At 44.4% G+C, this 12178-nt stretch overlaps 1 pseudogene; it reads right to left on the bottom strand.

The window, feature by feature from the left end:
- Window positions 1-257: 257 nt before the first annotated feature.
- LOC140357580 (plexin A3-like) lies at window positions 258-7061 on the bottom strand (annotated as a pseudogene).
- Between the last annotated feature and the right edge of the window lie 5117 nt (window positions 7062-12178).

Here is a 12178-nt window from a genome sequence, read left to right as displayed (position 1 = left end):
GCAGAAATGAAGGAGACCTGCTGTACAAGAGTTGACCACCAGATGTCTCTATACATGACTATGGAGGCAGCACCAGGGTTGGGCTCCGAGTCTCCTCCTGGGCTGAGGATGAAATCAGACTGAGGTCCATCACTTTTAGACCATGAACAAAAATAACATGTGGTTAGAGATAATGGTGTAGCAGGTTGAGTCTTCACCATTTTATAACTCAACTGAACTTACTATATTATTGTCATCTACATATACATGCATCCCTCCTGCTGGTCGGTTATGGTGCTGCCAGGGGAGGGGCTGAGATGTCCACACATTGCTCCAGTCTCGTGGTGAAATGCTGAGGCTCCTCAAACTTGTCACACGACTCACGTCTTGAGCATCTGCAACAAAACCCACGTAAAAACCTCGTAAGGGAGGTTCAGCAGATTGTGTGTCAGGGCAGTTTGTGGAGAGTAACAGCGCTCAGGACAAAAATGTAAATAGTACTGACTTGTTTGCGAGGACACACCAGCCGCAGTGAGGATCTCCGGAGCCCAGACACTCGGAGCAGATGGTGAACCGGTCACAGGATTCCACAGGTAAACGAGTCACCTACAGAGGATGAAAATATGCATTTATATCAAGCAGGAAACGCTTCCGCTTGTCGTTCATCAAATGAGGAACAGTAGTTTTTGGGCTGAACATGTATTATGTGTACTTTTTCTTTGCTTAATTGTGCTACCCTCAAAGATAGTGCGCAGGTTAATATTATAAACCTGTATATATTTTTTATCATTTAATTTGTAGACATAAAACAACAAACACAAAAATGTTCCCATTGTGGAGAGAGGGGAGGCCTTCTACTACAGGCGCCTGAAGATAGCACTGGGGCTGTGTGTGCATGAGGAAAGTTTTTACTTGTACTTTAAAGTGCCCATGACAGGTCGGATGACTCATTGAACTAAAATGCAGTTAAGATAAATATATTTTTGAAATTTGTTAAAAAGGCTAAAAAATGTTATCCCAAAATAGCTCATTTTTTTTAGGTTTTTAAGCAAATGTGTTTCTTTGTGTAAATTCTGCATAAACTTTGACTGGAATGAGTGTCTCAAGTGTGATGTCACTTCCTGTCTTTTCTACAGATTTTTCAACATTTTCTCCACAAATATCTGCTCGATTGGTGTAAAACCTTTCATACGCACTTTAATAAACCTTTGTACTTTAACCTTTGAGCCTCAACATATCTATGACTCATGATCTTCTTTTTACATTGTAACTCACAAGTGTGTTTGAAAAGACACATCTGATGCAAGGAGACACTGGAAATGACACATGGTACATAGAAACAGGGCAGTGCGAAGAAATAATATTGTCTCTGTATCAGAAAATATTATGAAATATGATTTGACGATAGTGAGATTTGAAACATCCTCCAGTTCTCCATCGTACGCTCGGGTCTGGTCACCTGTTTGGGGCTGAGCAGGTAGATGAAGCGATGGTCCGGGCTGAACATCATGTCTCTGAGGATGGGATAGCCCTCCTCCACAGTCACCGTCTCGTACAGCAATGCATTCTGGGAGCTGGACACGCCATCCACTCGGAGCTGAAATCACCCACACAAATCAGAAAAGGCCAATCAACCAAACTGAGGCCTTGAAAAGTATTTGCTCTCATAAAAAAATATTGATACAAAATGTTTTTTTAAAGTGCCCATGACAAGTTGGACAACTTATTGAACTAAAATGCAGTTAAGATAAATATATTTTGAATTTATCTAGACAAATTGTAAACATGTTATCACAGAATAGCAAATTTTTTGGTTTATAATTTCACTTCCTATTTGTAATTGGTGACATCACACTAGGAAGTTACCCAGCAAACACTGGGCCAAAACTCATATAATGTCACCATTATTATAATTTGAGTAATAAGAATATATGAGTGACTTTATTTTGTTGAATATTCATGTTTGTAGAGTCAAAAACCTTTTTCCTGTCTGTAAATTATAAATAAACTTGGAATGTGATGTCACTTCCTGTCATTTTCTGTAGATTTTTCAACGTTTTTTCCACAATTACCTGCTCGATTGGTGTAAAACCATAATTTATATGTAAAGCAGGTATAAATAGACCAAATAAAGTCAAAATTTGAAACTCGTAAAAACCTGCCATAAGCAGTGTGGAAAAACTCTGCAGAAGACAAGCACGGAGAGGGAGAAGTGCAGAGATGTGTGGTGTGCGAGATCGGGGGCCCCACTTTCCTGCTTCTCTCTCGTAAGTAGATCAACCCCGTGTTGGCCGTGGGCGTCGGTTTCTGAAAGTGCGTTCATCACATTCTTCACCAATTAAAAACATGGCTCACCTTCTTTAACTGTCCAGACCTTGTCCCCACAAAGACTAGGGTGTCCTCCCCATAGTTAAACCCAGCTACGGCCCCCATGCCCTGCGCCTGGTCCTCATACAGCGGGTGCCCCTGGATCACATGCTGTCCCCCCAGAGGCTGGTTAAAGTCCTGGCCGCAGAATTCTTCTCCGACCTGCATAGGCTGAGAACCACACAGATTATGTTAATTATCATAGATTTGCCACAGCACAATGTAAATATGTTCAAATAAAACAAATATTTACTGAAGTCAATTGCAATTTATTCTTATGTACGAACGTATTTTACATGTCAAAGGTGTCACCCAATCAGAGGGAAGAGGCTCCAACAATTTACTGCATGTCCTCCATTCTCTCTCATCCCTAATTTACACAAAAACTGTCTATTAAAGCCTACGGAACAAATCATTTTAATTAACCTACGTAAAGCAAACCTGCCTCATTAATCAGTGCTAGTGAAGCCTGCATTAGTTAAAGTGGGACTAAACAACACTGTAAACAAAACTCCGTAACCTTGACTGTTAATAAAACATATAACAGCATAAAACAACCATAAAACAGCAACGGTAATTGACTTCAAATTGTTCTTGTCAAATTCAGAATGGTAAATACTTTTGCGGTTATCATCTGTAAAATTTCCCAAAAAATAGATAATTGTGGTTCATTTTACATAAATATACTGTAAAAAATATTTTAAATACTTAAAATCCATCTATAAAATCCATCATAATATTTTCTATCTAATATTCTCTACAATGAACATCTACTGGCTATAAGTAAGGAGCTGGTCAAATGGTCTGACAATTGAATACTTCTGAAGAACGATGACCCTATGAACATCACCACATTATAAATAGTGTGTTGTGCCTAATGTTGAGGTTTAAAAGAATAAAATATTGACTTTAACTTTACATGCTGGTGATTTCTAGGTTGAACACAAGAGAAAACAACATTATTCTCTACATTCTGTTGGCTACAATACTCTGTGTAAAGTGAGCCTTCGTTAAATACTCTGTAGCTTAATGTCTGTAGGGGATAGGTCCAGTCACGTCTGAGGGAATAGCACTGCACATTCTGACTGATTAAACAGCATATGTCCTGCTCAGACACATTGATAAACTTTGTAATAGTCTCCTAATGGAACCTGCTTATTTTAAATGACCCAAATTCAGATTACACGCAGAGGCTAAATTGGGTAAAGTGGTTGTTTTTAGCGTATTAGTGGCGTAGCGTAGCGTGTTAGTGCAACCGGTTAACAAACAATTGACTGAGTGCTCCAACTATCGGTTAAAGGAATATCTGAAAACATGCCTTCCTCGTTTAGTTCCTAGTTTTAAATGCTGACATTTCCATGTTGCAACATGAAGTAATGACAACTTTGACGACTTCACTTAAACATTTCCCAATGCATTCCTTTAAGTACTACTAACCGTATGTATACATTGGAGCTCCCTGCCGAGCAGCCAGGGCACAGACAGCTTCCCCTCCCCTCGGTAACAGGATTTGTGTTATGGCCTGGTTTATGTCGCGGAGCGTGAAGAGGCACGGGACCGTCTCTCTGGTGGGGTCAGACCGGTTCTGCTGACCCTAAAGACAAGACCAGGTTTAGACCAAAACTGATGACAGATTACACAAACTTCTTAATTTTCACAGCTCTGAAAGCACAGGACTATGTTATACATGTTAGGGGTTCTGTTCTGGTATTTTTTGATATCTTTAACAACACAATTGTCAGCATTGTCACATCCCACGAGCTAGGGTTGTGCGTTTGAGGAAAAATCAAATGGGTTTTATCATAAGCTGATAAACACACTGCATTAACGCCATTTCTATGTCTTCAAATCCTGCTGTAACACGTTCTTGCAGAAAGCCCGATTCTTCAGCTGACAGTAAAGAATCAAATAGTTCTGATATTGGAATGTTTGATCGTTGTTTTGCAACTGGATTCTTTGTGGCGACGAGGGGCATTTTTGGTCCAGATGCCCTACCACGAGTGAACAGCAGAATATACTGATAATGTCTGATCATGTCTGACCTGTGAGAAAAGCACAAACAGCACGTCGTCTTCCTCCCCCAGCCCCAACGCTCGTGCCAGCTTCTTCCCCGCTTTCTGCTTGTACGCGGCCTGCACCAGTCTGTACTCCACACCGTCCTTTGTGCATCCCAGCGGAAACTCCACATAGGAAAAAAATGTCTTATCATTGGAGCACAATCGAAGGATCTTGGAGGTGTAGAACTTCTCCACTCCCGCGCCTGTCTGGGTGAGCTTGGTGTCCAGCTGTAGCGTGACAAAGTAGACGAAAGAGCGACAGGAGAAAGCGTAGACGAAGTGGATATCAAAGCCAGGGTACAAGCAAAGAGTGTCCTGTGGGATTTTAATTTGGGAAGAGACAAATTCGTCCTGATAGACCAAAGACAACATGTCAGCGCTTTCCGCATCGGACACTAGCCTGCGGCTGGATAGCGAGGGGAAATATCGGGGCTGCCCATCGACGGCTGCTCCAATGAAAAGAAGACTCTCGACTTTGACCGGCTTCTGACTGCGGGTGTTGGAGGTTAGGTTCACGTTGCTAACAATTACACCTAAGAGGAGATTAAAAAAATAGCTTTAACCATGAACTATGAACTTCACATTCCCTAACTTTAAAGGGGTTTATTCTTTTTGGTGGGCTTCTAATCATACTTTATAGACCTTTGCCATTTATTTTTTCTAAATAACTTATATGAAACAAGTCCTACAGCCCAATAACAGGGACTTAAAATATGATAAATAAGACAAAATGTTCTTGGTTCTCCTTTAAAACAGTTCAGCTGTTAGTGATACACTTCCTAAACAGACTTAATAGTTGAAAAATCCTAAAAATGCTATTCAGACAAAGAAAACAAATCCCTACCTGCCACCCCGTCTGCCTCACGGGCTCCAGACAGATAATGCTGTTGTGGTTCCCCGAGTTTAACAAGATTGTCCAAGCGCAGAAACTGGCATACACCCTGCCATTTGGTCCCACACGCCAACAGTCTGTCTCCGCTGTAGTCCATCAGGAGAACTTTGTTCATATTGTCGGACCAGTCCAAACTAAGACAAGGAAAACAGAATGAACAAACTGGTCTAAACTGGGGTGTAGTTTCGACCCTTTCTCCAACTGTTTTGTTCATATGTTAAAGATATATTTTGGTAACACTTTAGTTCACAGAGCTTACTAACAACAAAAACCCAAGGCAACAATCCAGCCAACAATTTACGTCATTTAGACCTCTGCCAACATATTCAGAAATGCATGTGGTTCTTGTACAAATGCATTTAAAAGCCAACCACAATCGCAGCACTTTACAGAAAAATCTCTATATGAAGATTATCTGGTCCTTTTTCATAATATGATGTGATGATTTCAACAAAATGTAAAAGTAAGCGACTGGATATGTCCCTTAGACTGGTTCGTTTTGGAGCTCCTCAGCTCAGTTAAGTTTGTGGCTGCCTGCATTTCCATACTAATGGCCTTATTAATCATAAGGCTGATCTTAGCCCTTCATAAAAAGATGTCTAGTAATTCTCACTTCATGGCGTTTTGATTGAAACGTGGGTATAGGTCAGGTATATTAATGCAAGCAGTGATTGACCAATACAATCTAAAATGACAGTGTGTCACAATTGTATTTAAATTGTTCCCAAAATATATCAAAATAAGCCTGTTTTCCCCTCACTTCTGCTGCTGAAGCTTGGCTGAAGTCACGGTGTCTTTTAGTGGCCTCTACAGGTTACTGAGCAGTACTGCAGGAAGCTTGGTTCTTCTTCTCCTACACCTGCTCAGTCTGTGGCTTGTTCATGCTCCACTCTCCAACAAGTGCTTCTACAACCTGAGCAGACAGCAGCTTGATTTAGAGGTGAACAGCCTCAAACCAGGCTGAATAAACTGTGGGAAGCTTGGATGGTTCAGGTTATGCCTAAGTGAAGTAACAGCTGCGCAAAGTTTTAACAAGTGACTTAAAAACTAGCTTTCAGAGACAAGTCTTTGTAGCTAAGGCGCTGTTCATGTTTCTAGTAATTAACCAATAGCTGGAAATGCAGGCAGCATGAGAAATTATAATTTTATTTTGAATCAGCTTTTGGCCATCTTGTTTTCACCTGAGTCAGTGTTGTCTCTTATCCAATCATCTTCCTCAGATGCTCAGGTCCTCCTTAGCTAAAGCTGAAGCGAGCCAGACCACTTTTGAAGCTACACCCTCACTTTGTATCACGTAAACAGGCCAGTACTTATTCAGATGGTACCGATCCACTCCAAAACGAACCAGAGAAGACACTGCTTAAAACCTTAAACTTTAAGAGGAAGACAAATGTACTGAATGTGGACATTTAGTTATGTGGTATATTTAACTTCACCTGTGTGCGCAAGCTTGGACATTGGGCGGAGGGTGGCACTTGTTGTTGTCCTCCACCGGGCCGGTCACGTGACTCGCATGCGGCGTCAGATTGGTGGAGAGCTTGAGGATACGATTCACTGCGCCGACATAAACGTCGCCTGTTCCAGAGTGGACCGCGAGGTGAGCGAAGGAGGTGTCCGAAGCATGATACTCCGTTCTGCCACCAGAGTCCGCCGCCGTGGAGCAGACAGGGACTGAGGAGGAGTAGGGCAGGAGAAGAGGTAGGACAGAGAGCATCAGGATGGGGACGGGGCGGAGGAAACGCTGGAGGGGCATGGTGGAGCACAGAGGGAGAGAAGAGCTTCAAGTATACAAAGAGAGAGAGGGGAACGACCAGTTAGATCCATGCGCAGACCAAAGAGAAGGAGCGAGCCATCATACATCACCTGTACAGAAGAATCTTGTGCTTATTCTAAACGTCTCTGGCCATAATAAAAACAATTTAACAAATACTGTGTGCGTGCTTTTATTTTGGAAAGTCTTGTGCTCATGTTGTGCTTTTTTTGTGTCTTTGTGCGCTCCTCCCTCTGCTCGTCCCCTCACCTGCTGCATCTTCTTTTGGTCTTTCTTTAAATATTTCATCTGCTTTTATAGCCACATTTGTCCTTCCCACGCCGTCTATAGGACTGTATTTTGACATAATACGATGTGTGGCTCACGAGTTCGAACTTCAAATCAGGAGTATTTATTGGCCACTGCGTTTACAAGCACAAAGAGCTAAATAACTGAATTCAATACGTTTTTGGACCAGAACCACTCATTTCCCAGTCTTCAGCAGGTCAAAAAACCATGATGTCTGAGCGGGGTCTAACATCTGTTCAGAGGCGTCTGGTAATTTAGCATTAGAATTAAAAATGTGCAGCTAATTATTAGTTTCAGTCATGTGATTTTTTTTTTAAGATGTCACACATGCTGTTCTCTATCTCTGCTGGTAGATAGTTATGAAAAACAGTGTAAAAAACTAAAAATGAAAATAGATGTGTATTTATCCTTATCTACAGCGACAACTTGAGTGATGGATGATCAAATATAACACCCGGATAGTTGGAAATTAGGCTTGTTGTTAGGCTTGTTTTGCTGCACCAATAAAAAAGGGGTGCTATCCTTCCATCGATCCCTCACCTGACCTCACGCCTGAGGTCACACACGATGGAGCCGAGCCATGGATGCAAAGTAACGATTAGGCGATTAGGTGCACTATAACCGTTGCAGGCGCCATGCGAGCAGCTAGTGGAAGAGTGTTGCAGGCAGCGGGGAGTCGGCCTGAGTTGTCTCAGGTTTAGCCCTTTAGTACAGGGCTAACAGGCTGTTGTTGTTTGTTTGTGTGTGAATGTTTGAGCCATGCAAGAATCTGTTCGTATGTCTTTAGGCTCCTGCGGGCAGCGAGCCTCCCCCTTTGTGGTTTCCTGTGTCATGAGCTGCCCAGGACTTTAATAGTCTGTGTTTTGTTTAGAGATTGTATGATGCTTCTCATACGATTTTTAACAATCCGACTTGACTTATAATAACTTGAACAACATTTGTAAAAAAAACTCATTACTTGTGTATTCTATTTGAGCAGAGCTGTGTGCCTTTTCTAGATTGGGGTCATTTTCCCCATTTTTCATTTGACTGTAACATTTTCTCCAGCATCTTTGTCTGGTCACATTAGAATAGCCACGCAATAATATGTAAACTACCATTAGCCAGCTGCTAACTACCAAATACAACTGCTGGTTTCTGTAAGTCCACTGGTCCCTCCTGACCACAGTAACCATGAATAAATGTTTATAAAACGACTATCGTACATATTCATTTTACTTTCACTTTGACCCAGCAGACCAAAACAACAACAACAACAACAACAACAACAACAACAACAACAACCACAGGGGCTAGTTTGCAGTGGAGGGGCCATAGTTAGTGATTGTTTCTGATTCAAAAAGGGTGACGCCATGTGTCTGATATTTCCCTGTCCTTTTCTTACGTGGTGCAGTTGAATGCCTAGTTTGCTCTTATAGTGTAATCAGACTGCACTGTCACACGCAGCAGGAACACCACAACACACACTTCTCCACACGTTATTGGGATATTTGAGACCGTAACTCCCGGAGCAATAGACCTCCTGCCTGGGACATGGTTTATATGCATTTCTAAAGTCGGTTTGAGTTTTCCTGGTGTGTAAGAAAACAAACTCCACCGTTGTCTGCTATAAAATGAACCTTATCTTTTAGAAGCATATACTTTTTACTTTATACCAGTTTTTCTTTCATGTGGATAGGCAGTAATTACATAGATATTCATCAAAAACCAGGCCAAAACTCTGCATCTTGACAGTGAACAGCAAAGTTTGTTCTGCCCTCCACCTCAGTTTTTCTATAAACCCATTGGAGGGAATGAACGCCAAGAAGAGACGCCTACACCACATCTGTAACAAGTTAAACATTTCAACAGAACAGCAGCATTTTCCACAGATTTTTCACAATTGACATTCCTCTAAAATGCTCCCAAATCACTTCTGAACTGCAACACTCACACACAAAAAGTCATAAAATAGTCATTTAACATGTGTCAACTTCTTAGATTTTTCAATTGATTATTGTGTTTGCTGGGATTGTACCTGTGCTAAATATTTATTATCGTTTTACATCTGTCGAGTGTCTGTTTGTAAAGAAAAGTTGGGAAAATAAATCTCTGTCATGTCATCTATGCACAACATTCCATCCAAAATGCAGGGACGATTTACGTACAGAGAACCCATTTCCTGACAATTTAAACATTCATTTAACAACAAATTATTTGTCGAATAATCACCATAAATTAATAACTTGTCAAACATCTAATATGTTAAGAAAAACAAAAACAAAATAATACAGATCCAGGAAGTGAAAATGCTGAGTAGCTGGTATAAAGTCAGTCTGGCATATGTCCACATTTGTTCACGGTCCAAAGTCAAATTCAGTGCCAAAAGTTAGTCTTTCCAGTATCAGCCGAGAAGACGCTGTTGTAGCTGTGCCCTCCATCCATTGTGCCACTGGATTACTCTCATCTGCTGCTACGTTCCATCTCCTCCTCGGACTATCACTCCCGCGCCTCCAGGCCACCGCTCCACCAACTTCTCGCCTACTCACCTACACCGCTGCTGACCTTCACCTCCTCAACCATAACCACCGTCTCCCAGCTGCTGCTGCCTCTGCAGCTAGCTCAGCTGGGATCCTTCGCCGGCCCCGCTACATCCACAGGGGCTTTGGTCTCTCCCATAACCAACACTCCAACGACGGCTCACCTATCCCCTCACTCTGGACTAGTTTTCGCCCCCCCGTCACCCCCACCTGCCGCACTGCCAACCTCAGCAACCTCCGCCCCCCCACCCCTACATCATCCACATTGACTGCCCCAACGCCCCACTGACATCCGACTTCCTCTCTCTCCTGGACTGCTTCCATCTCACCCAACACATTGACTTCCCCACCCATACCAAAGGCCACACTCTGGACTTAGTCTGTTCCTCTCTCCTACCCATATCTAAGCCCCACCCCCTCCCCTTCCCACTCTCTGATCATCTCTGCATCCTTTTCTCCGCCCCCCTACCCTCGCCCCACAACCCCAAAAAACGCACCATCACCTACCGCAATATCAAGTCAGTCAACCCCCTCACGCTCTCCCAGCTCATATCCTCTGCTTTCCCCCCTGACTCCCCCCCCCCCCCCCCCCCTCTTCCCCCGACGACTATGCTGTCATGCTCAACACCAGCCTCTCCGACTCCCTTGACTCCCTAGCCCCCTGGAAAACCTCCTCCGTCTCATACATCAACCCCGCCCCCTGGTACACCCCTGAACTCCGCACCATGAAGCAGACTGGCCGCCAACTCGAACGACTCCTCAAAAGAACCCGCCTCACCGTCCACGCCGAAGCTTTCAAATTACACATCTCCTCCTACCGTGACGCTCTCCAAGCCGCCAAATCTGCCCACCTCTCCACCCTCATCAACAGCTCCCACCGGAGCCCTTGCACCCTGTTCTCCACCGTCAACAAGCTGCTCCAGCCACCGGACACCACTCCACCCTCCTCCCCTGACCTCTGCAACTCTTTCCTCCTTGCCTTCAATGACAAAATTTCCAAAATCAACAGCTCCATGACTGCCGTCTCCATTAACTCCATCACCACCCCCACCCCTGGCCCCCCCCCTCTCCCTGACCACCCACCCTTCCCTCCCCTCACCACCTTCTCCTCTGTTAACTCCTCTCATATCATAGACCTCATCACCGCTTCCAAAACCACCACCTGCTCTCTCGACCCCCTCCCAACGACTCTAACCAAGGCCTGCCTCCCTGCTCTCATCCCCCATCTCACCATCCTCTTCAACCAGTCTTTATCCCTCGGCCATGTTCCTTCCATCTACAAACTGGCCTCCATCACCCCCATCCTCAAAAAACCCACCCTAGACTCCGCCAACCTCTCCAACTACCGCCCCATCTCCAACCTGCCGTTCCTCTCAAAAACGCTGGAACGCATCGTCGCCGCCCAACTTAACACTCACCTCCAGTCAAACAACCTCTATGAACCCCTCCAATCTGGCTTCCGCCCACTTCACAGCACTGAAACAGCCCTGGTCAAAGTACTCAACGATCTCCTCACCTCTGCAGACTCCGGGGCCCTCAACATCCTGTTACTACTAGACCTCAGCGCAGCCTTTGACACTATAAACCATTCCATCCTCCTATAAAGGCTGCGCCAACTGGGTGTTGAGGGCTCTGCACTTGACTGGCTCACATCCTACCTCACCAACAGGCAAGAGTTCATTTCCCTCTCCGGTCACTCATCCACCCTCTCCCCAGTAACGCAGGGGGTCCCCCAGGGCTCAGTCCTCGGCCCCCTCCTCTTCATCTGCTACATCTTCCCCCTTGGTCACATCCTCCGCCAACTCAACCTGGACTTTCACTGCTACGCTGACGACACCCAGATATACCTCACCACCAAATCCACCCAAAACCCTCCCCTCAGCCACATCCAAACCTGCATCTCTACAATAAAATCATGGCTCACTCTCAACTTCCTCAAACTGAACAGTGACAAAACAGAGCTCCTCCTCATTGGCACCAAATCCACTCTCAATAAAACTGGTCCCTTTTCACTCAGCATCGACACCTCGACCATCACCCCCTCTACCCTGGTACGCAATCTCGGTGTCATCATGGACCCCACCCTCTCCTTCACTCCCCATGTCAGCCACATCGTCAAGACCTCATACTTCCACCTCCGCCGCATCGCCAAAATCCGACACTGCCTCACCCTCCCCGCTGCTGAATCCCTCATCCATGCCTTCATCTCCTCCCGCCTTGACTACTGCAACTCCCTCCTCACTGGCATCTCCTCCCATTCCCTCCACAGACTCCAAATGGTCCAAAACGCCGCTGCCCGCCTCCT

Source organism: Eucyclogobius newberryi, unplaced genomic scaffold (genome assembly GCF_026437365.1).
Source record: "Eucyclogobius newberryi isolate DKJ021-1_F unplaced genomic scaffold, fEucNew1.0.hap1 SCAF_13, whole genome shotgun sequence".
Classification (NCBI taxonomy): domain Eukaryota; kingdom Metazoa; phylum Chordata; class Actinopteri; order Gobiiformes; family Gobiidae; genus Eucyclogobius; species Eucyclogobius newberryi.
This window is presented reverse-complemented; position numbering and strand designations above follow the sequence as displayed.